Source organism: Oryctolagus cuniculus, chromosome 2, assembly GCF_051225735.1.
Source record: "Oryctolagus cuniculus isolate XC-2025 breed Fujian yellow rabbit chromosome 2, ASM5122573v1, whole genome shotgun sequence".
In the NCBI taxonomy this organism is placed as follows: Eukaryota; Metazoa; Chordata; class Mammalia; order Lagomorpha; family Leporidae; genus Oryctolagus; species Oryctolagus cuniculus.
The window spans coordinates 189,499,462-189,527,174 of NC_142868.1; the positions used below are offsets into that span (position 1 = coordinate 189,499,462).

The following is a 27,713-nucleotide window of genomic DNA, read 5'->3' on the forward strand; positions in this document are numbered from 1 at the left end:
AATTTTAAAGGAACACTTAAGTGTCTCACATGTGGACTCTTCTGTCTTTGTCTCCCTGTGATACTCTGCATCCCACTAAACCCAGAATCTGGGAAAGTGAGGATACTAAATTTCCTAAACAAGAGGTAGATTACTTGGGATATGTTCTAACTCCAGGAAAATGTGCTCTTTCAGTTGAGAGAAGGGAAGATATTCTATATATAGTCTTCAAAGGCTAAAAAGCACCTAAAAACATTTCTGGGAGTGGCAAGATTCTGTAGAATATGGATTCCAAGATTTGAATTCCAAGCTTTCGTATGAAGCATTAAAAGGCCGTGACACACACACTGTTCTAGACAGGGGAGCTACAAAAGTTATTCCAAAGAATGAAGCAGCTTTTAACAGAAGCTCCAACATTGGGAATCCATGATGTCAGCATTCTATGGAATATGGATTCCAGGATTCAGATTCCAAGCCTTTGTATGAAGCTTTAAAAGGCCCTAACACAGACACACTGTTCTAGACAGGGGAGCTACAAAAATTCCTCCAAAAAATTAAGGAGCTTTAAACAGAAGCTCTAACATTATGAATTCCTGAGCAAGCCATTCATAGATTCTCTTCAGATCAGTTGCAGTTTAAATGAAAAGGACCTTATGGAGGTACTACTGAGCACAACTACCTCAGTGAAATTAGGATTAAACTTCTACCTTTTACTTCTTTACAGGTGAACTAAAGAATGCCTGATTATTCTTATAAGCCACTTGAGGATCTTAGATACCTCTTCAAAAACAAAAAGATAAGTAAAGCTTTTGCATTCATCACATCAAGAGTGATGCACCATAAGGTAAATATGCTATACCTGTCTTTTTGATTCTCTCTGGGAATATTTATTAACAATAAACTCCTTAATGGGCTCTTCTATTATAACTCTCTATGCTCAGGCTAAATGGTTTTATAATATACATAAGGGTAGCCTATCATCACCCACTATCTGGGAGTCTGTAAGATATGTTCTTTCCATCTTATGGGCACTCCAATTACAACTGATTTTGTTCCAGTTTTGCTTATGATTGGCAAACTTATTTTTCCAAACTTGATGACTTCTGAGAATGATAACTGACCATGCAGGAGACACAGCCATTGGTGGTAACTGCAAATTATCCAGCTCATAAATTCATTAGATGAGGGGCCGGTGCCGTGGCTCATCTGGTTAATCCTCCACCTGTGGCACCAGCATCCCATATGGGCGCCAGGTTCTAGTCCTGGTTGCTCCTCTTCCAGTCCAGCTCTCTGCTGTGGCCCAGGAGGGAAGTGGAGGATGGCCCAAGATCTTGGGTCCCTGCACCCACGTGGGAGACCAGGAGGAAGCACCTGGTGCAGCACTGGCCATAGCGGACATTTGGAGAGTGAACCAATGGAAGGAAGACCTTCCTCTCTCTCCATCTCTGTCTATAACTCTACCTGTAAAAAAAAAAATCATTAGATGAGATAGAAAGACTTCCAGAACCAGGACAGGCAGGGCCTGCGCTATGCTCCTACTAGGCAGGAAGCAGCTATAGAAGATATCTGGCTCTTTCTACCACTGAACACATTCATACAAAGGCACTCATTTTGTCTTGGACTGGGCTCCTGCTCCTGCCTAGAGGGGTTCCAAGATGGCAGAGTAGGGAGGAGGCTTACTGTTCTAGCACAGAAGGCAGTTTAAAAAGAAGTGGAGATAGGGTAGTCTCAGAAAAGAGTGAGAGAAAAGAGGGAGAGGAAACTCTACTGAAATTAGAGGGACACAGTGGACCTACATGGAGGGGGTGGGCCCCCACGGCTTGGGACTCCAACAGCCAAAAGCCTATGCACCAGCTCTGGACATGAGGCAAGACTGTAGTAGCTCAAGACACTGGCTTAAACACAGCAGGAAGAACCTGCCAAACTAGAGAGAAGAAAAAAAAAAAAAGGAAAAGGTCGGTACAGGTACATTTCTCTCCGATCACCTCACAAAGGCATATGAGCTAATAAAGGAGGTGCCGTTTTGAACATAGGTAACAGCTGCACCACCTCCTGTGTGTACCTGGCAATCAGCTGAGCAGAGACTCCTCACTCTAGTGGGGAGAAGTAAGGAGGGGACTAGGAGCCTGGGACTGCGTGAAGCCTCTGAACTGGGACTGTGAGAGGGCGTGTGGGAGAATTCACAATGTGGCTGGGACTTTGAGCAGTCCCACCAGGAGATGCCACAAGCTCAGGGGATCCTTGTTACCTGGTGAGAGACATTGCTGGGGAATCTGAACTTACACTGAGGACTGAACAGATCCTTTGTGTGGTTCTTGGGACAGAGCAGATGAGTATTATACCCACTGGGGCTAGTGCTCAGGCATTGGTCTCCATTGAGAAGAGCCCAGCTGAGCAGAGTATATTTCCCTTCTGATAAAAAAGAGATTTACCATGCCAAAGCTGAGTGTGTCACCTTAGGCACACCTTAACCCTGGAGAACTGAACACAGCAATCTGGCCATATCCACTACAAACCTCTAGAGATTCACTGAAAGCAGACAATCCACTTATCTACAGAGTCATGGTAGGATAAAAGCTTTCACTCTTGGTTTCTTTTATTTTTTTTCCACTGTATCTCCACAAATAACAAAAAACACAACAATTTCCAAGAAACAAGAATAAGGAAGACAACATGATAGTCCCAAGAGAACACAACACCTCAATACTACACTACAAAGATGAAGAGATAGAATAAATGCAAGAAACGTAACTCAAAAAATTGATCATAAGATTTCATAGACATAATCAAAAGCAAAAATGCATGAACTACTGAAATCCATGCAGGACATAAAAGAAACTCTCTCTCATGAAAATCAAATCTTAAGGAGGAATCAAAATGAAATGAAGAACAGAACATGAAATTGAGATATTAAAGAAAAAGCATGGCTGGCGCCATGGCTCACTAGGCTAATCCTCCACCTTATGGCGCCTGCACACCGGGTTCTAGTCCCGGTCGGGGCACTGGATTCTGTCCCGGTTGCCCCTCTTCCAGGCCAGCTCTCTGCTGTGGCCAGGGAGTGCAGTGCGGGATGGCACAAGTGCTTGGGCCCTGCACCCCATGGGAGACCAGGATAAGTACCTGGCTCCTGCCATCGGATCAGCGTGGTGCACCAGCCGCAGCGCGCCGGCCGCGGCGGCCATTGGAGGGTGAACCAACGGCAAAGGAAGACCTTTCTCTCTGTCTCTCTCACTGTCCACTCTGCCTGTCAAAAACAAAAAAGAAAAAGCAAAATGAAAATAAGAATTCAATAGGATAAAGAAATGCAGTGGAGAACCTTAAAAATAGAATCAGTGAGGCAGAAGAGAGAATATCAAACATAGAAGACAGAACACAGGAAAGTATGTAGTCAAACCAAAGAAGAGGAAATTAGAAATTTAAAAACACTGTTGGGAATCTACAGGACACTATAAAAAAAAAATTGGGTTCTAGGAGTTCTTGAAGGCATGGAGAGAGAAAAAAGAATTAGGAGGCATTTTAGGTGAAATACTAGCAGAAAACTTCCCGGGTTTGGAGAAAGAGAGACATCCAAGTACAGGAAGCACACAGAACTCACAATAGACATGACCAGAAAAAGATACTTGCCACGACACACTGTAATCAAACTCACCACAGTAAAACAAAGACAAGATTCTAAAATGTGCAAGAGAGAAACACCAGTTTACTCTGAGGATTTCCAATTAGACTCATAGAAGACTTCTCATCAGAAATCCTACAGGCTAGGAGGGAATGGCGAGATATAGCCCAAGTACTAAGAGAAAAAAAACTGTCATCCCAGAATATTATACCCTGCAAAGCTGACAAAGATCTTTCATAACAAACAGAAACTGAAAGAATTGGTCACCACTTGTCCAACCCTGAGAAAGATGCTTAAAGATGTGGTACACAGAGAAACACGGTCATCAATATGAAAGAAAGTAAAGGAAGAAAATCTCTCAGTAAAAGATCAAGGGAAATTCAAAGTATAAATCAGTAAAATGTTTGGGAAAATGGCAGGGCAAAGTCATTACTTATCAATAATCACATTGAATATAAAGGGCCTCAACTCTCCAGTTAAAAGACTGGCTGAATGGATTGAAAAACAAAACCCATGTATTTGCTGCTTACAAGAAACACATCTTTCCAACAAAAGTGCATGCAGACTGAAAGTGAAAGTTTGGAAAAGGATATTCTGTGCCAACAGAAACCAAAAAAGAGTTGGCATAGTCATCTTAATATCAGACAAAATAGACTAACACAAAAACAGTTAAGAGACAAAGAAGGGCACTATATAATGATTAAGGGATCAATTCAACAGGGAGATGTAACGATTATAAATCTATATGCACCTAATTTCAGGGTGCCTGCCTATTTAAAAGAAAAGTTAAGGGATTTAAAGGGAGACTTAGACTCCAATACAATAGCATTGGGGGACTTTAATACTCCACTTTCAGTAACGGACAGATCAAACAGACAGAAGATCAACAAGGAAATAGCAGATTTAACTGACACAATAGACCAAATGGACCTAACAGATATCTACAGAACTTTTCATCCTACAGTTGCAGAATACACATTTTTCGCAGCAGTGCATGGAAATTTTTCTTGGATTGACCACATTCTAGGCCATAAAGCAAGTGTCAGCAAATTCAAAACAATCAAAACCATACCATGCATCTTTTAGAACCACAATGGAATGAAGCTGGAAATCAGCAACTCGGGAATCTCTAGAGCATATGCAAACACATGGAGACTGAACAACATGCTCCTGAATGAACACTGGGTCATAGAAAAAATTAAAAGAGAAATCAAAAACTTTCTGGAGGCAAATGAAGATAACACAACATATCAAAATTTATGGGATACAGCAAAAGCAATGTCAAGATGAAAGTTTCTATCAAAAGATGCCTACATCAATAGATTGGAAAGGCACCAAATAAATGAGGTATCAATGCATCTCAGGGATCTAGAAAAACTGCAGCAAACCGGAACAAAATCTAGGAGAAGAGAAATAATTAAAAGAGAAGAAATCAACAAAATTGAATCAAAAAATTACTAAAGGGTCATCAAAATGAAGAGCTGGTTTTTTTGAAAAAACAAACATAATTGAAACACCAGTGGGCCAACTAACCAATAAAAGGAGAGAGAAGATCCATATTATCAATAAAATTAGAGATGAAAAGGGGAATGTAACAACAGACACCATAGAAATAAATAGGATTGTCAGAAACTACTACAAAGAGTTGTGTGCCAACAAGCTGGGAAATCTAGGAGAAATGCATAGATTCCTGGACAGATATATCTTACCTAAATTGAACTATTAAGACATAGACAACCTAAACAGATCCATAACCAAAACAGAAATTGAATCAGTAGAAAAGGCCCTCCCAAGAAAGAAAAGCCCAGGACCATATAGATTCACTGTACCAGACATTTAAAGAAGAAACAACTCCAATTCTTCTCAAGTTATTCAAAACCACTAAGAGAGAGTGAATCCTCTCAAATTCTAAGAAGCCAGCATCACCTTAATTCCTAAGCCAGATAAAGATGCAGCATTGAAAGAGAATTACAGACCACTTTCCCCAATGAAGATAGATGCAAAAATCCTCAATAAAATTCTAGCTAACAGAATCGAACAACACATTAGAAAGATCATACACTCAGACCAAGTGGGATTTATCCCTGGTATGCAGGGATGGTTCAACATTCTCAAAATCAATGTGATACACCACATTAACAAATTGCAGATGAAAACCATATAATTATCTCAACAGATGCAGAAAAGCATTTGATAAAATCAACACCCTTTCATGATGAAAATTCTCAGCAAACTGGGTATAGAGGTAATATCCCTCAACACAATCAAGGCAATTTATGACAAACCCACAGCCAGCATCATATTGACTGGGGAAAAGTTGGAAGCATTCCCACTGAGATCTGGTACCAGATATGGATGCCCACTTACACCGTTGCTATTCAATATAGTACTGAAAGTTTTAGCTAGAGCCATTAGGAAGAAAAAGAAATTAAAGGGATACAAATTGGGAAGGAAGAAGTCAAATTATCCCTCTTTGCAGATGATATGATTCTTTATTTAGGGGATCCAAGAGACTCAATCAAGAGACCACTGGAACTCATAGAAGAGTTTGGTAAATTAGCAGCATATAAAAATCAATACACAAAAGTCAACAGCCTTTGTAAACACAAACAATGCCATGGCTGAGAAAGAACTTCCATGATCTATCCCATTCACAATAGCTAAAAACAAAATCAAATACCTTGTAATGAACTTAACCAAGGATGTCAAAGATATATGATGAGAACTACAAATCTTAAAAAAAATAGAAGATACGAAAAAATAATGGAAAAATCTTCCATGTTCATGGATTGGAAGATTGGAAGAATCAATATCATCAAAATGTCCATTCTCCCAAAAGCAGTTTATAGATTCAATGTGATACCAATCAAAATACCAAAGACATTCTTCTCAGTTCTGGAAAAGATGATACTGGAATTCATATGGAGGCACAGGAGACCTTGAATAGCTAAAGCAGAATTATACAACAAAAACAGAGCCAGAGGTATCACAATGCTAGATTTCAAGACATACTATGGGGCAGTTATAATCAAAACAGCATGGTACTGGTACAGAAACAGATGGATAGACCAATGGAACACAATAGAAACACCAGAAATCAATCCAAACATCTACAGCCAACTTGTATTTGATCAAGGATCTAAAACCAATTCCTGGAGCAAGGACAGTCTATTCAACAAATGGTACTGGGAAAACTGGATTTCCACATGCAGAAGCCTGAAGCAAGACCCCCTACCTTACACCTTACACAAAAATCCACTCGACATGGATTAAAGATCTAAATCTACGACCCGACACCATCAAATTATTAGAGAACATCAGAGAAATCCTGCAAGATATAGGCCATAAGCTTTGGATTACAATGGCTTCCACCCCACCGTAACTTCCCTCCAACCCGCAGCCCTCCCCTTTCCCATTCCCTCTCCCCTTCCATTCACATCAAGATTCATTTTCAATTCTCTTTATATACAGAAGATCAATTTGGCATACATTAAGTATATATTTCAACAGTTTGCTCCACACAGAAACATAAAGTGAAAAATACTGTTTGAGTATTAGTTATAGCATTAAGTCTCATGTACAGCACATTAAGGACAGAGATCCTATATGAGGAGTAAGTGCACAGTGACTCCTGTTGTTGACTTAACAAATTGACACTCTTGTTTATGGCATCAGTAATCACCCTAGGCTCCTGTCATGAGCTGCCAAGGATATGGAAGCCCCCTGAGTTCACTGACTCTGATCATATTTAGACAAGGAACATGGTCAAAGTGGAAGTTCTCTCCTCCCTTCAGAGAAAGGTACCTCCTTCTTTGATGACCTGTTCTTTCCACTGGGATCTCACTCACAGAGATCTTTCATTTATTTATTTTTTTTTTTTTTGACAGAGTGTCTTGGCTTTCCATCCCTGAAATACTCTCATGGGCTTTTCAGCTTGAGCATGTCCCGAATTGCACATCTCTTCCCTCTCTTATTCCCACTCTTATATTTAACAGGGATCACTTTTCAGTTAAGTTTCAGCACTTAAGAAGAATTGTGTATTGATTACAGTATTCAACCAAAAGTATTAAGTAGAACAAACAGAAAAAATACTAAGAGGGATAACATATTAAGTTGCTCATCAACAGTCAGGGTGAGGGCTGATCAAGTCACCATTTCTCATAGTGTTCATTTCACTTTAACAGGTTTCCTTTTTGGTGCTCAGTTAGTTGTCACCTATCAGGGAGAACAAGTGGTATTTGTCCCTTTGGGATTGGCTTATTTCACTCAGCATGATGTTTTCCAAATTCCTCCATCTTGTTGCAAATGACTGGATTTCGTTGTTTTTGACTGCTGTATAGAATTCTATAGAGTACATGTCCCATAATTTCTTTATCCAGTTTACTGTTGATGCGTATTTGGGTTGGTTCCAGGTCTTAGCTATTGTGAATTGAGCTGCAATATACATTAATGTGCAGACAGCTTGTTTGTTTGCCAATTTAATTTCCTTTGGGTAAATTCCTTTGAGTAAATTGGGTTGAATGGTAGGGTTATCTTCAGGTTTCTGAGGAATCTCCAGACTGACTTCCATAGTGGCTTAACCAGTTTGCATTCCCACCAACAGTGGGTTAGTGTCCCTTTTTCCCCACATCCTCTCCAGCATCTATTGTTGGTAGATTTCTGAATGTGAGCCATTCTAACTGGGGTGAGGTGAAACCTCATTGTGGTTTTCATTTGCATTTCCCTGATTGCTAGTGACCTTGAACATTTTTTCATGTGTCTGTTGGCCATTTGGATTTCCTCTTTTGAAAAATGTCTATTGAGGCCCTTGGCCCATCTCTTAAGTGGGTTGTTTGTTTTGATCTTGTGGAGTTTCTTGATTTCTTTGTAGATTCTGGTTATCAACCCTTTATAAGTTGCATAATTTGCAAATATATTTTCCCATTCTGTTGGTTGCCTCTTCACTTTCCTGACTGTTTCTTTTACACTACAGAAACTTCTCAATTTGATGCAATTCCAAATGTGACAGAGAGAAAGGTCTCCCTTTTGCCGTTGGTTCACCCTCCATTGGCTGCCCCGGCTGGCGCAGCGGGCCTGGCGCGCTGCACTGATCCAATGGCAGGAGCCAGGTGCTTATCCTGGTCTCCCATAGGGTGCAGGGCCCTAGCACTTGGGCCATCCTCCACTGCACTCCCTTGCCACAGCAGAGAGCTGGCCTGGAAGGGGGGCAACCGGGACAGAATCTGGCACCCCAACCGGGACTAGAACCCGGTGTGCCAGCGCCACAAGGCAGAGGATTAGCCTAGTGAGCTGCAGCGCCAGCGACAAATTCTTTCAATTTCTGTTTGCTATGAAAAGTCTTTATTTCACCTTCATTCACAAATGAGAGCTTTGCAGGATATAATATTCTGGGCTGGCAGTTGTTCTCTCTTAGTACCTGGGCTATATCTTGCCATTCCCTCCTAGCTTGTAGGGTTTCTGATGAGAAGTCAGCTGTGAGTCTGATTGGAGATCCTGAGAGTAATCTGACGTTTCTCTCTTGCACATTTTAGGAACTTTTCTTTATGTTTCACTGTGGAGAGTTTAATTACAACGTGTCGTGGTGAGGATCTCTTTTGGTCGTGTTTATTAGGGGTTCTATGAGCTTCCTGTACTAGGATGTCTCTGTCCTTCTCCAAACCTGGGAAATTTTCTGCTAATATCTCACTAAAAAGGCCTTCTAATCCTTTCTCCCTCTCCATGCCTTCAGGAACTCCTAGAACCCGAATGTTGAGTTTTTTAATAGTATCCTGAAGATTCCCGACAATATGTTTTAGATTTCTAATTTCCTCTTCTTTTCTTTGGTCTGACTGTATCCTTTCCTGTTCTCTGTCTTCTAAGTCCGATATTCTCTCTTCTACTTCACCCATTCTGTTTGTAAGGCTCTCTAATGTGTTTTTCATTTGATCTATTGAATTCTTCATTATGATTTCTCGTCACTATCACAGTTTCCTGTTGTACTAGTTGTTTCATTTCATTTTGATTCCTCCTTAATATTTCATTTTCACGAGATTTTCTATCTTGTCCATTAAGGATTTCTGTAGTTCAAGAATTTGTTTTTGAGAACTTCTTAATGTTCTTATCAATTTTTTGAGATCTGCTTCTTGCATTTCTTCTATCTCATCATCTTCATAATCTTGAATTGAGGTGTCTTTTTCATTTGGGGGCGTCATAGTGACTTCCTTGTTTTTATTACCTCGGTTTTTGCGTTTGTTATTTGGCATATTGGAGATATTTAGTTTCTTCACTGTGGTGCTTTTTCTTGTTATACTATGACTCTAGATTAAGTGGACTGTGTTTTTGATGGAGCCTTAGAGGCTTGAGAAGGGTGTGGCCTGAGAGCTCTGTTTGGTGTGCCAAAGGTGACACTCCCAGGTTAGGCATGGTAGATCTCTTTCTTTTTTTTGATTCAAAAGGGAAGTAATTCCACACAGCTGAATGAAGTTGGAGGTAGTTAGCAGGCAAATGATATACCCACAGGAGCCAGAGATCGGAAGCTCTTTCCCAAGGACCACACAGGGAATCTGTTCGGCCCTCAGAGTGGGCTCAAATTCTCCTTCAGTCTCCCACTGGGTTCCCAAAGTTACGGAATTGTAGCATCTCTGGAGAGTACTCACGTGAATTCCGTGAGTTCTCTCCCCCACCGTCTCTTTTTTCACAGTCTCAGTTCAGTAGCACCACAAATTTACTAGGTCCTAATCTCCTGTTAATTCACCCCGCCCAGAGTCAGGTTTTTCTGCTAGGCTCAGGGCCGGTGCAGACCTGAGGTCGCTCTGCTTATGACGTCTGTCCAAGATGGTGCCCGCTCTTTGTCTTGCTCGCCTTTGAGAGGTGAGCAGAGAGAGAGAAACCCGTGTCCGTATTGGTCACTTTTTTTTCTCTCTCTCTCTCTTCCAGTTAGCCTTGTGAACTTACCCCCCCCCCCCGGGGGTCGTTCCCTCTAGTCTCCTCTTTCTGTTTGCCTGCCAGTGTCTCGGGCTATTGAGGTTCAGCTCACCTCGCGTTCCAGCGCTGGTGTGTTGAGTCTGCCGCTGGTGGTCTCCCACGCTCTCCACGCAGGTCCACTGTGAATCACTCGTTCCGGAAGAGTTTCTTCTGCTGTTTCTTCCCCTACTCTTCCTTGAACCTGCAGTATCTCCACTTGTATTAAACTGGAATTTGAAGTTCCCCTTGTCACAGGCCCAAAGCTGCCCACCCCACAGCTGAGTGCAGTCTCGGAGGAAGATGTCATTCAGCTCCCACAATCCGTGGACTACTCGCTGAGAACCGGGGACAAGGTGCTGGCACCCTGGGAGCCAGACCAACAGCACTACGGCCCTGGCACTGTTTTGCTGGGCTTGGAGATGACTGACTCCATGAGAGCATCAGAGGAAGAAGAAATCACTGTTCATTTCTGGAATGGCCTGACAGCTAAGGTGCCTCAAGGTGGGGTCCGGTGGGTGCCCCCAGCTGTCTGGAGGAAGGCTGTGGAAAGGCTGCACAAGCCTGTCCCCAGGGAGCACCTCCGGCCCCTCCTCTGGGCCCCATGCTGCTCTCTGCTGGGGCCGGTTGCCGGATGCATCACCAGCGGGCTTCCTGCGGGCACACAGTTCCTGTGCCCTCCCTGCCACCCCCGCGCCTGCTGCCCTCTGCTGTGCCAGGGCTGCCTCTGCTGCTCCCCCTTGGGTGGCCCCACCTGGTGGCCCATAACCAGGGCCTCCAAGATCTCAGCTAGAGAGCTTGCTGAGTCCGAGCTGAAGTCCACAGGCCAGCTTTTGCCCCTGGAGGGTTCCACAGAGAAGGCGGCAGCAGTGCAGGCTCCGGTGGCTGTGTCTTCCTCCTCCTCCTCCACTGAAGAGGAAGATCTGGACACTGATCTGGACAGGGGCCTTCCCCAGACCCTGACGGTGAACCGTGCAGTCCACACAGAACCCATCTTCCTCGAGAAGTCTCGGAGGCAGGCTGCCCTTGGGCAGCCCGAGTGGAGATACTGGAGGAGAAACGGAACCAAGCCGCGGCCCGGGAAGCCAGGAACAAGATCTTGAACCATCTGAAAGGAAGAGAAGGACACTAAGCAGGAGTAAATGCCACCTGCAGTAATGGGGACTGCCATGGAGCTGGCCCTGAGAGCCAGCAATGTGAAACTACCACAGACCCTGCCAGAGGAAGCTGGACGCCGAAGGCCGAGTACAGAAACATATCACAGGGACAAGAACTCGCCCTAGACAAAGCTCGGAGGATCTAGGAGGAGAAAGAGCACAGGCTACAAGTGCAGCAGCTGCACCCCATGAAGACTTCCCTGCAGACGAGCAGCCGGAGGCACCTGTCGTGAGAGGCATGGGAGTATGGCGGCCCCACCCCAGGGCGCTCTGCCACAGGGAGCTGACGATTCTGCATGAGGATGCCCCATTCATGGCTACGACAGAGTGTGGTCAGCCTGCTTGGGGCAGATGTGTCCACAGCCTCTCTGCCATCTTCTCATGAAGCCTACAGTTACATGTGGGTGACAATGTGTTGTACCTGTAAATGCAAATACAAATGAATTCATTTCCAAAAAAAAAAAAAAGGTGCTCCCTTCCTATTCCACCATCTTGCCTGCCCGTATTTGACATGTATATATTACCTTAATAAAGACTGAGGTGCCAAGTGGAGGTATACTTCGAATTTTTCCAGAAGGTAAGCCCAGTTTTCTGACATTGAACCCAAATTTGCTAGACTTCTGTTCTTCTGGTCTGACCCTCGCAACCCTCATGAAGTACCTGGTTGAACTTTTAACACAGAATTATTCTTAGGTGTTTAAAGTTAACTGAAAATTGATCTCTTTTAGAAAAAGAGCTTGAATAGGAGAGGGAGAAGATATACAGTTCAGCTCATGTTCCCTTGGACTTACCCCTGAGCGTGAGGCTAAAAGCTTGCCATGGGACTCCAAATCCCATTAAGTTGGCAGGTACCAATGCCATCTTACTAGTTAAAGTGATCAGTTTAAGTGCATAATTGATCATAAAGATAGGATTAAATGTTATAGAGTCACATAAATAAGACCAAGTGCCTGCTAATAATTGATAGAACTAAAAAGGAAAGAATGATCCAACATGGGAAGCAGGTCACACAGCAGACTCATAAAATGACAAATGCCCTTAAGAGCACTCAGGCCTCAGAATCAGCCCTTAAGGCATTCAGATCTGGCTAAAAAACCCATGAGAACATTTCAGGCCTGGAAAGCCAAGACACTGTGGCAAAAAATGACCTACATGAAAGATTTCTGTGAGTGAGATCCCAATGGAAAGAAGGACCATCAAAGAAGGAGGTACCTTTTTCTGAAGGGAGGAGAGAACTTCTTTGATTATGGCCTTATCTAAATACTGATGGAATTTGTGGACCCAAAAGGCTTCCATAGCCTTCGTAGCTCATGACAAGAGCGAGCCCCAGGTGATCACTGACATCATAAATAAGTGTACCAATTATTAAATCAACAACAGGAGTCACTGTGCACTTGCTCCCCAAGTAGGACCTTTGTACTATGAAAATTAACAGCAAAACTAGTCTTCAAATAGTACTTTATACTTTGTCTGTGTGGGTGCAAACTGTTGAAATCTTTACTTAGTGTAGAATTGATCTGTTAGAAAGATAATTAAAAATGAATCTTAATGAAGAACAGGATGAGAGAGGGAGTAGATAGTGGGATGGATTGGGGCTGGGAAAGCAGGTATGGGACAAAGAACTGCTATAATCCAAATGTTGCACTTATGAAAGTTATATTTATTAAATAAAAGCTTTCTATAAAAAAGTAGATACAAAGGATTAAAAAATAAGATATTATTCTATGCCCCTCAGCATCCCTTAGGATTAAGTTCTGGAATCTGAATTGTTAATGATATAAGCAGGCAAATATGATCAAATTGATTAGATTTGTGAGCTCGAAGACCATTCCCTCCACCATGCTCCTATTGGACCTCATCTATATACCCACCTGCTAATCATACTAGGTAATCACTCCCCTTTGGGAGTAAATAAAAGGCCTGGACCACAATGGGTCCTTCCCTTGTTACACCTGGCATCTGCCCTGCCTCTACTTTCCTGACTGCATGCTTGCTCCATATGGCACCTGGCCTGCTCTCCGATATGGACCCAACTTAGCTTCTAGACTTTTTTCTCCCTTAATTAAAGCCCTGACTTTCCTGTGCATTCCTCACTGAATAAAATCCTTAAAAACTTAAAAGTTAAAGTGATAATTTTTATATCTTATGAAAAGTTAAAAATAATTTTAAAAAAGAGTGAGCAGGTATGTAGTCTAGCATTTAAGATACTCATATCCCACATTAGAGTTCCTGGGCTCAATTCCTGGCTCCAGCTTCCTGTCAATGTAGACCCAAGAAGCACCAGTGAGTCTCAGATAACTGGGTTCTCACCTCCCATATGGTAGGTCTGGGTTGCATGTTGCGTTCCAGGCTACTGGATCAAGCCCCAGTCATTATAGGTATCTGAGGAGTGAACTAGTAAATAGGAGTGCACTTGCATTCACTTCCTCCACCCAACACACACCTCTCAAGTAGAAAATGTAAATTCAACTCACTCTGGATTATCAAAAGCAGAGCATCTAATAGTAGACTCCAGAACTGCTTCAACAGATCTGTATGTAAATCTTAGGAAAACTTAAGCATGAGTGATGCTGTTCTACAACACAGTACTTAAATAGGCTCTCCAACACAAGGACCCACGTGCTAATGCATGTGCTAGACCATACACAGTAACTTAATGAAGGTTCTATTTAAGGTAGAAATGATAGGAGAGCAGTGTGAGTGAAAAGAAAGGGCAGTGAGTTTAGGTAATACTTCAGAGAAAGCATCTATGAATGGAAAGAGATCGTATGCTCACAAGCTGACAAAGTGGGCTCATGGGAGAGGTTGTTTCTAAGAACTTTTGTTTTCTGTTAAGATAAAAAACCCTGAGGCCAGCACTGTGGCACAGCAGTTTCAGCCACCATCTGAAGTACTGGTAACCCAAATGGGCATTGGTTCAAGTCCTGGCTGCTCTGCTTCCAGCCCAGCTCCCTGCTAATGTGTTTGGGAAACCAGCAGAGAGGATGGCTGAAGTCCTTGGTCCCCTATACATGCATAGGAGACCTAGAAGCAGCTCTTGGCTACTGCCTTCAGCCTGGCCCAGCCCTGGCCATTGTAGCCATTTGGGAAGTGAATCAGCAGATGAAATCTTCATCCCCCCCTTCTCACACACACACACACACACACACACACACACACCCTCTCCCTCTGCTTTTAATTCTGCCTTTCAAATAATATCTTTTAAAAATAGATGGAAAAACCTTGGGCATGTTGAAGTGCTAATGGGAAGGATTTGACTAAGATGGAGAAGCTGAATGAAAAAATAACCTACAGTAAGTTTTCCAGACTTGTTAGGATTTGGCTTCAGAGCAACCTTGGAGGCACTGGTGTTAGAGAGAAGGTATGCTTCTTTAACAGGGATACAGGGGGAAAATAAAGGATAAGGAATTGAGTTTTCAAATTTGATGAAAGTAGTTATAGGTTTTCCCATTACATGGGTTCCATTCTCTTTTAACGTCTAGAAGAAAAACTGTTTAGCGTATGGAAAAAGGAATCGGAGGCTTGAAACAGTTGCATTTTTAAGTTCATATTAACAAAAGGTATGTCAAGGATCCAGTGTTGTGGTGTAGATTAAGCCTCATCCTGCAGCACCAGCATCCCATATGGGCACTGATTCGTGTCCCAGCTGTTCATCTTCTGATCCAGCTCTCTGCTAAAGGCCTAGGAAAGCAATGGAAGATGACCCAAGGTCATGGGTCCCTGCATCCACATGAGACACCTGGAAAAAACTCCTGTCTCCTGGCTTCGGATAAGGACAGCCGTTGCAGCCATTTGGGGGAATGAACCAGGGGATGAAAGATCTAACTCTGCCTCTCGAATTAATAAGTGTTTTTAAAAAGGTATGTCAAAACTAATGAGTCTTTGCAAAACAAAGAAACTACAGAAGAGAAGAGGGAAGTAAAGGGACTGAAGAGTAGAAGCTTGTGGATTTGCTCTAACATCCTTTATGTCCTAGATGGGTGAACGTCCTTAATTGCCCCAAGGAGATTCTGTTATGAAATTGTGAAGAACAGCTCATGCTGTCAGAGAATTTCATACCAGTTAAGCAATGGAAGAGCCTTGCAGATTTCCTAGTCCACACTTATTGTACAGATGGGAACAATGCACACCCACACTGGGGAAGTCCCACAGACTGTTGACTTACCGAGTCAGGATTAATAACACCATGTCTTGGGCCGGCGCCGTGGCTCAATAGGCTAATCCTCCACCTTGCGGCGCCGGCACACCGGGTTCTAGTCCCGGTTGGGGCGCCGGATTCTGTCCCGGTCGCCCCTCTTCCAGGCCAGCTCTCTGCTATGGCCAGGGAGTGCAGTGGAGGATGGCCCAGGTGCTTGGGCCCTGCACCCCATGGGAGACCAGGAAAAGCACCTGGCTCCTGGCTCCTGCCAGGATCAGCGCGGTGCGCCGGCTGCAGCGGCGGCCATTGGAGGGTGAACCAACGGCAAAAGGAAGACCTTTCTCTCTGTCTCTCTCTCTCACTGTCCACTCTGCCTGTCAAAAAAAAAAAAAAAAAAAAAAAATAACACCATGTCTTGTTTTTTTTTTTTCCTTTTTTTTGTTTGTTATATAGTTTTTATTTAATGTGAATTTACAAAGTGCAACTTTTGTATTGTTGTAGCTTCCCCCCTGCCCCAACCTCCCTCCCTCCCGTGGCCCTCCCCTCTCCCACTCCCTCTCCCATCTCGCCCTTCATCAAGTTTCATTTTCAATTACCTTCATATACTGAAGATCAACTTAGTATATACTAAGCAAGGATTTCAACAGGCTGTACTCACACAACAGCACAAGGTATAGGGTGTTGTTCAACTAGTAGTGTTGTTTTTAAGTTTCATAGTAAAACACATTAAGGACAGAGATCCTATATGGGGAGCATGTACCCAGTGACTCCCGTTGTTGATTTAACAATTGGCACTCTTATTTATGACGTCAGCAATCACCCGAGACTCTTGCTATGAGCTGTCTAGGCTATGGAAGCCCCTTGAGTTCACCGACTCTGAACTTAATAACACCATGTCTTGTAACATTCAGGCTACCATGGACACCAAACCCCTGGCCAAGCTCCAGAGGCAGCAGCTCATTTCAGGCCACCAAGCAGGTGACTGAAATGAGAAATGTTGATTGGCAAGGTGAACATGGTTACCTATACCCAAGTTCTGTTACTGACCCTTCCAGAAGAGCTTACCTAGAATTCAGGCAGGAATTCATTGAGTCACCTCTACTTTTCTGTTAAATGTCCTGCCTCACTACAAGGTTCAAGAAGTTTCTACCGGGACCAGCATTGTGGCGTAGCAAGTTAAGCTGCTGCCAGCGACACTGGCATCCCACATGTGTGCCAGTCTGAATCGTGGCTGCACCATTTCAGATCCAGCTCCCTACTCATGTGCCTGGGAAAGCATTGGAAGATAGCCCAACTCCTTGGGCCACTGATCCCATGTGAAAGACCCAGAAGAAGCTCCTGGCTTCAAATCGGCCTAGCTCTGGTGGTTGCAGCAATTTAGAGAATGAACCAGCCAATGGAAGCTTACTCTGTTGATCTCTTCCTCTCTCACTGCAACTCCGCCTTTCAAATAAATAAGACTTAAAAAAAAAAAAAAAAACCCTTCCTACAGTGATTCAGCAAAATTGGTGAAATCCATGGGACTTGGATTCCAGAGCTCTCTCATTTGAAGGATTTAGCTTCCTGATAATGGAGGAACTGGTATCTGGCCTGGAAGCCCAAGTTCTCATCTTTATTTCTCCATTCCATTACTGCATAATGCCAGCCAAATCAGATTTCTCAGTGCCTTACCATCTCCAGCCATGTACTGTACTGTTTGTGCTTCCAGCACACTTTGAAGGAATGCTTTCAAAGTTGGGGCTTGCTTGTATTTTGAGAATGGATAGAAAAGCCCTCACGTCACCACACTTTGAGGTTTCCACTCATCACATCTCTTACTTCCATAAAGACCTTGTTCTCATTTTCCAAATAGAAAAAAAAATCAAACAAGGTGACACATGGACCAGGAATACCAAAAGAGCCCCACCACACCCCCAGGATGCAAATGATAAAGAGTTTCAAACTAGAACATACAATAGGTTTTATTCTTCCATATAATGACATGAAGGTACTTTAGAACAAAATAATGCTCGCAAGCTTTGGGGATTTTTTTCATTTTCTTTTCATTTATCATAAGTACAGTAACCAAGGTTCCCGTCCATCACCATGGAAGGCAGTGTCTCAACAGCCATATATCTGACTATGAATTCAACGTATCTAAGAACCAAGGCCCCACCATTGTCTCAGAGAAGCTCTCAAAGGGCAAAGTCTAGACCATTGTTACCAGAGCCTAATGTGGATTCCATCTCTCCGGGAGGATGGAACACTTTGTTGCTTTCATATAATAACAGCCACAATTTTTTTCTGGGGAATGGAAGACCTAGAATACAGGGCCAAAATAGAGAGGACAATGGAAAGCTAATATATCATTAACATGCTTTTGGAGAAGCTCCTTTGGCAACTACCAATGCAGTATCCAGGACCAATTTGAAGATAAGAATCAATTTAATTAATTTTAAATGGCCTTGCACATGGACAAAGCCAAGCACAGAAGAAAATAAGAATCTGCTTCAAATGTATTCTGTGGAAAGAATCATTAAGAACAGAAGATGGAGCTCAGGAATGCTCAGCTCACCATCCCTGCCAGTGAGCTTTTGGTTTTTGGTTCCACAATTCTAACAAATAAGAGGAGCAAAAGTGGTATCAAAAGTACTAGGTTCAAGCCTTGATCCTGCCATTCATTGGTTGAGCAACTTAGGCAGGCTATCTAATATTCTAAAGCCTCAGTCTATAATGTGTGGAAGATTTCCACAGTGACCATTAAGATACAATATTAGCGGTTCTAAACACTTACCTGAAATTCTCTCCATCTGTCACCCATATACTTCTGATGCACCCTGGCTGTTTTTATTTTGTTGGTCTGTTCCCATATTACCTGTTATCATACCTGGAAGCAGGTGAGGCTGGATTACTGCAGCCATCACAAAGCTACGTATTTGGCTCAACTGTGGAACGTGAGGTATATGGCTCCAGCTCTGGTTTCTGGAAATTTTCAGCAGTGTTCAAAAGAGGGATGTAAAAGTCATGGAAAGTTAAATGTCACACAAGACAGAGACATGCCCAGAAATCAGGAAACATTCTGTTAGAAATCAAAAAAAAATTTCACAGAGAACAATGAGACATGAGGCATAAAAGCAGTTTGAGGGGCCCTTGAATGCCAGACTAGAGAGTCTGCACAGATTCCTGGCCCCTGTACAAGCTTCCATTATAAGTGATAGCTCAGTCATCCACATCATCTTCAGCTGGAAACCAACAGATGGACCAGTTCTAAGTGTGGCATTACCATTCAGCTTTCAGACTGAACATAGTCTTGAGAGCATTAAATTTGCAAGTTCTCAGAAAAGCCAGGCAATGTTATTGATAAGAACTTTCTCTTGTGCCTGGAGTCTCTTGGGCTAGACAGATGTTAGCTGCATTTGGCTGAGAACCCTGGCCTCAGCCTCACTCAGCAGAATAAGGCTCAGGCCAACTATGCAATTTGAGTGCTAGGGAAATACTAAAAAGATATATCTAAGCTGTAAGTATACAAAGTCCTAGAACTTAGGACCAAGTATGTAACTCCTTTCCAGGCAAACTTTCCTATACTGGAGAAAAATAGCAAACCCAAGACAAAGCAGCATCACAGAGCAGTGGAGAGATGAGGAGGGATTGAGGGCAGGAGTACATCCTTGTCAGCCTCCTTGGGGAAAACCTGAGGGTAAAGCATGCTGGGAAAAATCAGGAATGTCTCTGAGAGTCAAGGAGCATTTCACAGACAGGAAATACAGACAAGGGGAGAAATACCAGGGAGGAAAGTAATCTAAATGGCCTAGTCCATTCACTTCTATATTGATCAATATTGGTTTGAATGCCTGCTCTGTGCCAGGTACTGTCTGGGCTTTATAACAGTAGGCATGGCAAAGTCCTGCCTTCATGAAGTTTGAATGGAAGTAAAAGAGAAAATAAATGAAAAGGCAGGTAAATATGACATATGAAGAACTATGAAGGAAAATATAGTAAGGTTATGGTAGTGGAGGCACACTGTTGGTCAGGGTTGGTGTATGTATCAGCTAGGCTACCATAACAAGGATTAACAACTCAAACTTATTCTGTCACAATTCATGAGGCTGGAAGTTCAACACCAAAGGTTTCTTCTGAAGCCTCTCTCCTTGGTGTGTGGATAGACTTCTCACTACATCCTCACATGGTCTTGTCTCTGTGTATCCTGGTATCTGTTTCTCTTCTTATAAGGACACAAATCAGACCCTATTAGGGACTCAGTCTAACAGCCTCAGTTTCACTTAATAATCTCTTTAAAGAGCTTGTCTCCAATTATAATTCCACTCTGAGGTACTGGGAGTTAGACCTTCAGTGTATGAATAAGGGAGACACAATCCAGCCCACAACAGTGGTTCTTGCTAAGGAAGAGAGACCCCAATGCTGTGAGGGATTAAGCCATGAACTATCAGGGGCAAGAGAGATCAGTCAGCCCAAAGCATCACGTTCTAGAAACAGCAAATGAAGTGAACATGTTGTAAAAAGTGAGCAAAGAAAAGAGAAGATGACTGAGAAGAGGAAGCCTGGCTCCAGATCAGAGATCTCAGAGACTACATTTAGGCAGAGTTTTAGAATTCAGGGAGAGAAAGATGGAGAATTTTAAGTCAATGGGTCATTCTGATTTGCATTAAAAATAATTATTCTGCCTTCTGAGTGGAAAGTAAGCTGTAAGTAGGAGGAATGTAAGCAAGGAGACTACTTTTGAGTCTACTGTGGTCCCCTAAAAAAATAAGATGGTGGTTTGGACTAGAGACCACAGAGGGGTAGTGGTGTAACTATCCTATCCAATTTATCAGTGTCCAGAGTAGGAGAAAGTCAGCTGTGCCAGACAGAGTTAGGGGTGAGCTTTCCATCTTCCCCTCCAAGCAGAGAAGGCCAAGTCAGAAGCTGACTGCAGTCTCAGCAGAGTCAAAATTTGGACGTGATTGAAGGACTGGAATCAGAATCAAAGAAACCACCCTACTCATTTCTCTAAAGGCCTGTTTTTATGGACCAAGTATATGTCTCCCCCTATGCCCACCCTCCGCCAACCCAGAACTCATGTTTCTGATGGAATCTGGAGATGAAGACTTTGGAAGGTAATTGGGTTATGAGAGTGGAACCCTTATGAATAGGAACAGTGCCCTTAAAAGAAAAGATTCGACACAGATGATAACCCTCTATCACTCTCTCTCCATCACATGAGGATTCTGCAGGAAGAAGGTCTTCTACAAACCAGAAAGAAGATCCTCACCAGACACCAGCACCATGCCCTTGGGCTTCCTAACCTCTGGGATGAGAAGTGTTTGTTGTTCAAGCCACCCAAACTGAGATACCCATGAACCTCATATAGTTAATGGTGATAGAAATAAGGAGTGTGTTCCGGCCTTCTCACTGATGTAAGGCAATTCTTGACATTAAAAAGCATAGCTGAATAAGAATTTCCATAGTCAATTCTCAATTAGCCACACTACTGGAGCAGAAAGGTTGTAGATAATCCAAATACCTCAGATCTGTTGCCATTGCATTAAATAGACTTCCCATCCATTCAACATATTCATCTCTCTTGGCCCGTTTTGTTTGTCAATGTTAAAATTGTCACTCAAGCATAAGGAACCGCAAGTAGTTCTCTCCTGTAAATAATTCAACCTGAATAAATCTCCTGACAAGATTCCAACATTCAGACACTATAATCAATGTAGCATGCAATTGGTGGAACTTTCTAATTTTCAAAGCAGTTTAACAACTATTTTAACTATTTACTGCTTAGGTCTTTCAGAGTGAATTCTTCTGCCCTGTCCCTTTATTTCTATTAATAGGATTTCCATTTGGGAGTAAATTTCTTGGGTTTCTAAAGGAGTATTTCTCTCTGGTTGAATTCCATGTTTCTTGCTTGGACAGAGTTAGTATTTCATAACATGTTTGCTATTACACCTTTGTGGTCTTGGTCTCTTTCCCATTCTTCAGGCTCTGAGACCGTAATTCATTGCTAGTTAATTAAACAAGCCTCTTCTCTTGAGTCCATCTCTCTAAGATGCCCCGAAGTCTTGCATGATAAATAGGTGAGAAGGCACTTTGGAGGAAGCACTTTACAAACGTTATGTTTGTTGGGAATCCAGCCTCCATGTGACACAGCTCATATTCACATCCCTACCTATCTTGTTTCTGGGTCTTTCTTAACACATCCAGTGCCAAGGACAATGACCTTGAAAGTTGGGATTACTACTGAGACAATGTGAAGAAAGACCATTAAAATTTTAAAATATTAAAATCCGGAAGAAAAAAAAATTGGCCTTGACAACTAAGAAAAAGTGAAAATTAGAATTTGGTTATGTTAGATGATCTTTTGAATTAAACTAGAAAATGGTTAAATGTCTTGAACAAAATCTATAAAATGTCACCTGAGTGGGAATAATGATTGACTAGAGTGTCTAGAATTCATTATACTTAATTCTAAAGAATGAGGGCTGTATGACCAACTCTGAAATTATGGAGGACTTATTACAGTTTAAGAGTCCAACATTTGATTTTGTTGAAAGGAAAAATCCAGTCAGATTGGGACAAAGTCATTTGTTGTGTAACTTCAAATGGCTAGAAAAGGTTTCTCTCAAATTAGCTTATGGTACTATAATTATTTAGTCAGTAGGTAAGCATACTTTAACCAGAATGATTTAGAATTAAGTATGGAAATTTGATTACTTTTAACATTCTATATTTAAGAATTTTATAATACTTTTATTCCTAAATTATTTCAGTGTTTAATAATTTGATATTGTTTCTTGCAGATGAAGCTAACAATTTCTATTTAAAATAGTTAAATAGTTAAATTTTTCAAAATTGACGTTTTTCCATGTTTGTCTCTCAGCATTGGAATATTTAAGAGAATTTATATTTATTTTGTTGATAAGCTAACTTAAATATACTTGGGAAATTTCATTTATAAGTCAGAAAACTGATATACTAAAGGTAATTATATGTTAAATACATAATCAAATTGCCTTAATATGTCAACATGCATTTAAGTTATTAAAACTCAAAACTAGGAGGCGTTTAGCCTAGTGGATGCCTGCCTCCCACACAGAGTAAAATCCCACGCTCCAGTTCCTGACTCCACCTTCCTGCTAACGCAGACCTGGGAAGCAGAAGTAATGGCTCAGATAACTGGCTTCTTGACACCCACCCTGGAAACCTAGATAGTATTTCCGGCTCCTGGCTCAACCAAGGCTATTGCAGGCATCTGGCCAGTATCAGCAGATTGGCGCACACTCTCATGCTCGCACGCTCTCACTCCCCCACTCTCTATAATAAAGCATTCTTTATAAAAACCTCAAAACATTGTTAAATATGCTAGATAAATATCAATAATATTTGTAAATGAATTTAAAATGTTAATGAAGAAGTCTTTTTACAGTTTAAGCATTTGAAAGCCTAAATATTAGTATGTAAAACCAGGGCTATTTCTAGAGCAAAAACTAGTCTGGAGGTTGGTGTGAATTCACATTCTGTGGAAAAGAGGGATGTGACATGTTGACTTTCTCAGCCATCATCAGTAGAAACCCTTGATACAGTGGTCAGAGCCATCTACTATGTGATCTCATACAAATTAGTTACTCTATAGAGCAAAGCCAAGTAACAGCACCTACCCAACCAGACTATGCTGAAGAGACAATGCATATAGAAAATAAGTTTTCCGGCCGGCGCCGCAGCTCACTAGGCTAATCCTCCGCCTTGCGGCGCCGGCACACCGGGTTCTAGTCCCGGTCGGGGCACCGGGTTCTAGTCCTGGTTGCCCCTCTTCCAGGCCAGCTCTCTGCTGTGGCCCGGGAGTGCAGTGGAGGATGGCCCAAGTGCTTGGGCCCTGCACCCCATGGGAGACCAGGATAAGTACCTGGCTCCTGGCTCCTGCCATCGGATCAGTGCGGTGCGCTGGCCATAGTGCGCCAGCCGCGGCTGCCATTGGAGGGTGAACCAATGGCAAAGGAAGACCTTTCTCTCTCTCACTGTCCATTCTGCCTGTCCAAAAAAAAAAAAAAAAGTTTTCCAAATACACATACATGGTAGTTAGTCATGACCAAGGAAATTCTTACAAATAAGGGATAAAAGGAAAAGTGGAGCAAAATATCATTGATGAGTAATGACACAAATACTATTTATTTATACTATATTGTTCCAGATATCTAATACTACATTTAATGCTTCCCACAGGACGAACGTTTTGAAACTTCAACTATTGAAAGCCTAAATGGGGGCCATCATTTCTTGTAGCTCACCCCAACTTTTAGGTACCCTCCAGGTTCTGCACCTGTTCTCTTGTACATGTTGACATTGTTTGGCATCTGCCGTCTCTATTTCAATTCTTTATACTGTTCATTTCCCTTCTCCTTACACCATGATCAGATGAGCTACCTAAGTTGGCACTGTTCTGTATTTTCCCTCTCCTCTCTTCTCTACAGTGATTTTCAGCCCTTTCTTGCTTCTACTTTCCAAAGCCCAAGCAAGGATCTCCTATCAAACCCTGACCACCAAAGCCTAGAATACCTAGATGCATGCTTGCTCACTATTCCTGCAGCAAAGCGTGTTTACACGGGGCGCGCGGCGGGGGGGGGGGGGGGGGTCTTTGCTGTGGTCACTGTGATCTGCCCTCTGGGAGGTACTCTGATCCTCTTGCATGGCATGGATACACTTAGACTCCTCATCAGACAAAGTGTGGACTGTGGACAAGACTATCCACATCACTGGAGCTAGCTGGGATGCAGAGCACAATCAACCCCAGACTTAGGAAATCAGCACCTGCCTCTTTTGATCTCCTGGTGATGCACAGAAGCTGTACAACTGGAGAAACTGTTGAAACACTTTGTCATGTTAATGAACCTAGAAAGTCGATTCTGAATCTTGCAAATTGTGGCAAGATCCTCAGAACAGGTACATGTTTCAGCAATCAATCTGTATTCTAATCACCTATAGCTTTTGTTAAAAATCAGATTCCTGAAAGCCTACCTTGGAGATCCTGACTCAGAAGTTTTGGAATCAGCACTTCTACAGACACTAATATGTATACCAGTAATTCTCACAGGACAGAAACACTGGATCTGGGAACAGGGAATTAAGCCGAGTGTCACAGTCACCTCCTTGGTCCACACGGAAGCCAAACCTAAGACTCTAAGATGGTACCACAACCTCTAAACTTATCCTTAGATGACCCATCCAATCCTTGCATAAGGAACATGGAACCCTTAATAGGGCACATGATTGGTACATGTTTTTCCAGGCTTAATTTATTATATTTTTCTTGTGTAAAACCTATGTTGTAGCCACAGCTGAAGCCTGGGTCCTCTGCACACTCTGATGTCCATAAATTATTGATAGGGAGACTTGGCAAACACAGTCTCCTTCCAGAGGTTGGGGGGTCAGATAACTGTAGGTTTTAGAGATGGCATCGAAGGTGGCCTTGGTAAAGCTGCCTAGGGTGGCGGTGCATCCTCTGGCTGAGCTGTAGCAGTCATCAACACCAGCCAACAGCAGCAGATTCTTGGGGAAGGGGCAGAGACGATGCCAGTGCCTCTGGGAGAGGGAGTGAGATGCACCAGCACAGAGCCACAGCGTCCAGTCACCTTGCAAGGCATAGTGTGTGGTTTGCCGATCTTGTTCCCCTACTAGTCTCTGCACAGGCACCATGGACAGCGGGGCAAGGATGATGGCTTCTCAGATGACAATGGCTACCTCCCTGGAGCACTCTACACCCAGGATGACAAGGCCACAAGCATCCCCAAAAGCAACAAATGCCTTGAACCTGGTCCGCTTGCCAACCCACATCTGCTTCTGTACCAGTGTGATCTTAAAAATGTCCTTGAGGGGGGCCGGCGCCCTGGCTCACTTGGCTAATCCTCCGCCTGCAGTGCCGGCATCCAATATGGGCACCGGTTCTAGTCCCAGTTGCTCTTCTTCCAGTCCAGTTCTCTGCTGTGGCCCGGGAAGGCAGTGGAGGATGGCCCATGTGATTGGGCCCTGCACTCGCATGGGAGACCATGAGGAAGCACCTGGCTCCTGGCTTCAGACTGGTGCAGCATGCCTGCCATAGAGGCCATATAGGGGGTGAACCAACAGAAGGAAGACATTTTTCTGTCCCTAACTCAGCCTGTCAAAAAAAAAAAAAATGTGAAAAAGCTGATTATTTAATGGTTTTGTTAGCAGTACACTGATGGACTAGGGGCTGAATTATTACCTCAAAACAAATTGTAGGACATAAAACGTGCATGGTTTCAATCATAACCAGATAACTACTCAGATAAATATAAGGTAAATCAAACCAAATATCAAGATCCTGTAATTACTAAGACTAAATCTCTGCTCTTAAATTGCTTGGGAAAGACAAGACAAGCAAGCCTGCCATGCTTACTTCCAGAGCAATGAGGTGTGACCAGGCTCAGCTCTGCTCTTGAGTAAGCGCAGATCCAGTTGGAGTAGCTTAGGCCATATTATCGCAGGGATACACTAAGAGAATGCATTTGAAAAATATAATTACATTTAACATAGCCATATGGACAGTGCTTCCAAGTGTGTGATAGGAAAATTATTTTTAACGTGTGTATTAAAGCATAATATGCATACTATTACAATTCACCTAAGGATATAAGTCAATATTTTTAGATAAATTACTGTTGTGCGGCTATTACCAAAATCCAGCTTTTGAACATTATTATAATTCCAATAAAATCCCCTTTGCCCATCTACAGTTTACCCCTATTCACACCCTGATCACTGGCTACTAGTAATCTACAGCAAACTAACTCTGTGAAAGTAAAATTTGTTTCCTGGTGCACTACATTGGCTCAGTCATGATGGAGGCAAACTTTGAGAAAAAAAAATGCAGAGAACAGTCTACCGGAAAAAATAATCAGGATGAATCTCAATATATTGATAATCACAAATACTTGGCAAGATATAGGTTTAGTGGTTATATTTAAGCCTAACACAGAACCCATGTACTGTGAGCCTATCTTGGCAGGAATGACAATACCTAAAGAGATGTGTATTAGAAATTAAAATGTACCTATGAGAGCAACCCGGGCTCTGATGTAGTTTGTAACCTGTCTCAATTGCCTCTGAAAAACATTGACAAGGCTTTTTGGAATGGGAGAAATACATTTGGTAAAAACTTTCTATGTCTCCATATACATTACCCATGCCACTGGTTTATTTTAATGCTTGTCTTCAACATTCATTTAATATTTAGTTTACTTTTAAAAAATATTTGAAAATCAGAGGTTCAGAGAGAGAAACACACATGGCGGGGGGGAGGGGGGAGAAGAGAAAAAAAATGAATCTTCCTTTCACTGATTCATTCCCCAGATGGCTGCAACAACTGGAGCTGGACCAGGCTGAAGCCAGGAGCTTCTTCCGCATCTCCCACATGGATAGCAGGGACCCAAGCACTTGGACCACCTCCCACCACTTTGCCCAGGCCATTAGTAGGGAGTTGGATTGGCAATGGAGCACCAGGACTAGAACTGGTGCCCATGAGGGATGCTGGCGTCACAGGCAGTGGCTTTACCTACACAATGCCGACTTCAGCATTCACTATTTAGTAGGCATTGAGGTACAGTGATTAACACAATACTTTCTGCCTTCCAAAAGATTATGGTTCACCTTCCATGATTTGAAGGGCTCATGCACATCAGTAAGTTGATCACACACTCCACATTACAGCAAGACGTCAGCATGCACTATCAGCCTGTGGTCAACAGATTCAGATTTCACTGACTTTGTAGTTTCTTCCAGGCGACAGATTGAGACTTTGGGAGGCATTGTATAGAAGGATGTATTTAGCATGTGGAACAGGTATCAGCGTTTAGGGGCCAGAGGTGAGCTACAGTAGGCAAAATAGTGACCC

At 42.7% G+C, this 27,713-nt stretch overlaps 1 long non-coding RNA gene and 1 pseudogene across 9 annotated transcripts in view; one reads left to right on the top strand and one right to left on the bottom strand.

Annotated features, from left to right (window-relative positions):
* LOC127489191 (uncharacterized) overlaps positions 1-27,713 on the bottom strand; it is a 314,551-nt gene that overhangs the window by 106,542 nt on the left and 180,296 nt on the right. For 2 of the 9 annotated variants that reach the window (XR_016230565.1, XR_016230558.1), the window contains one exon: positions 1,449-1,903. The exons of 3 other annotated variants lie outside the window; for them this stretch is intronic. This is a non-coding gene — a long non-coding RNA (uncharacterized LOC127489191). 4 more of the 9 variants (XR_016230566.1, XR_016230559.1, XR_016230561.1 and 1 more) reach the window with 3 other exon arrangements.
* Positions 2,199-12,199, top strand: LOC149128189 (uncharacterized protein C11orf16 pseudogene; annotated as a pseudogene).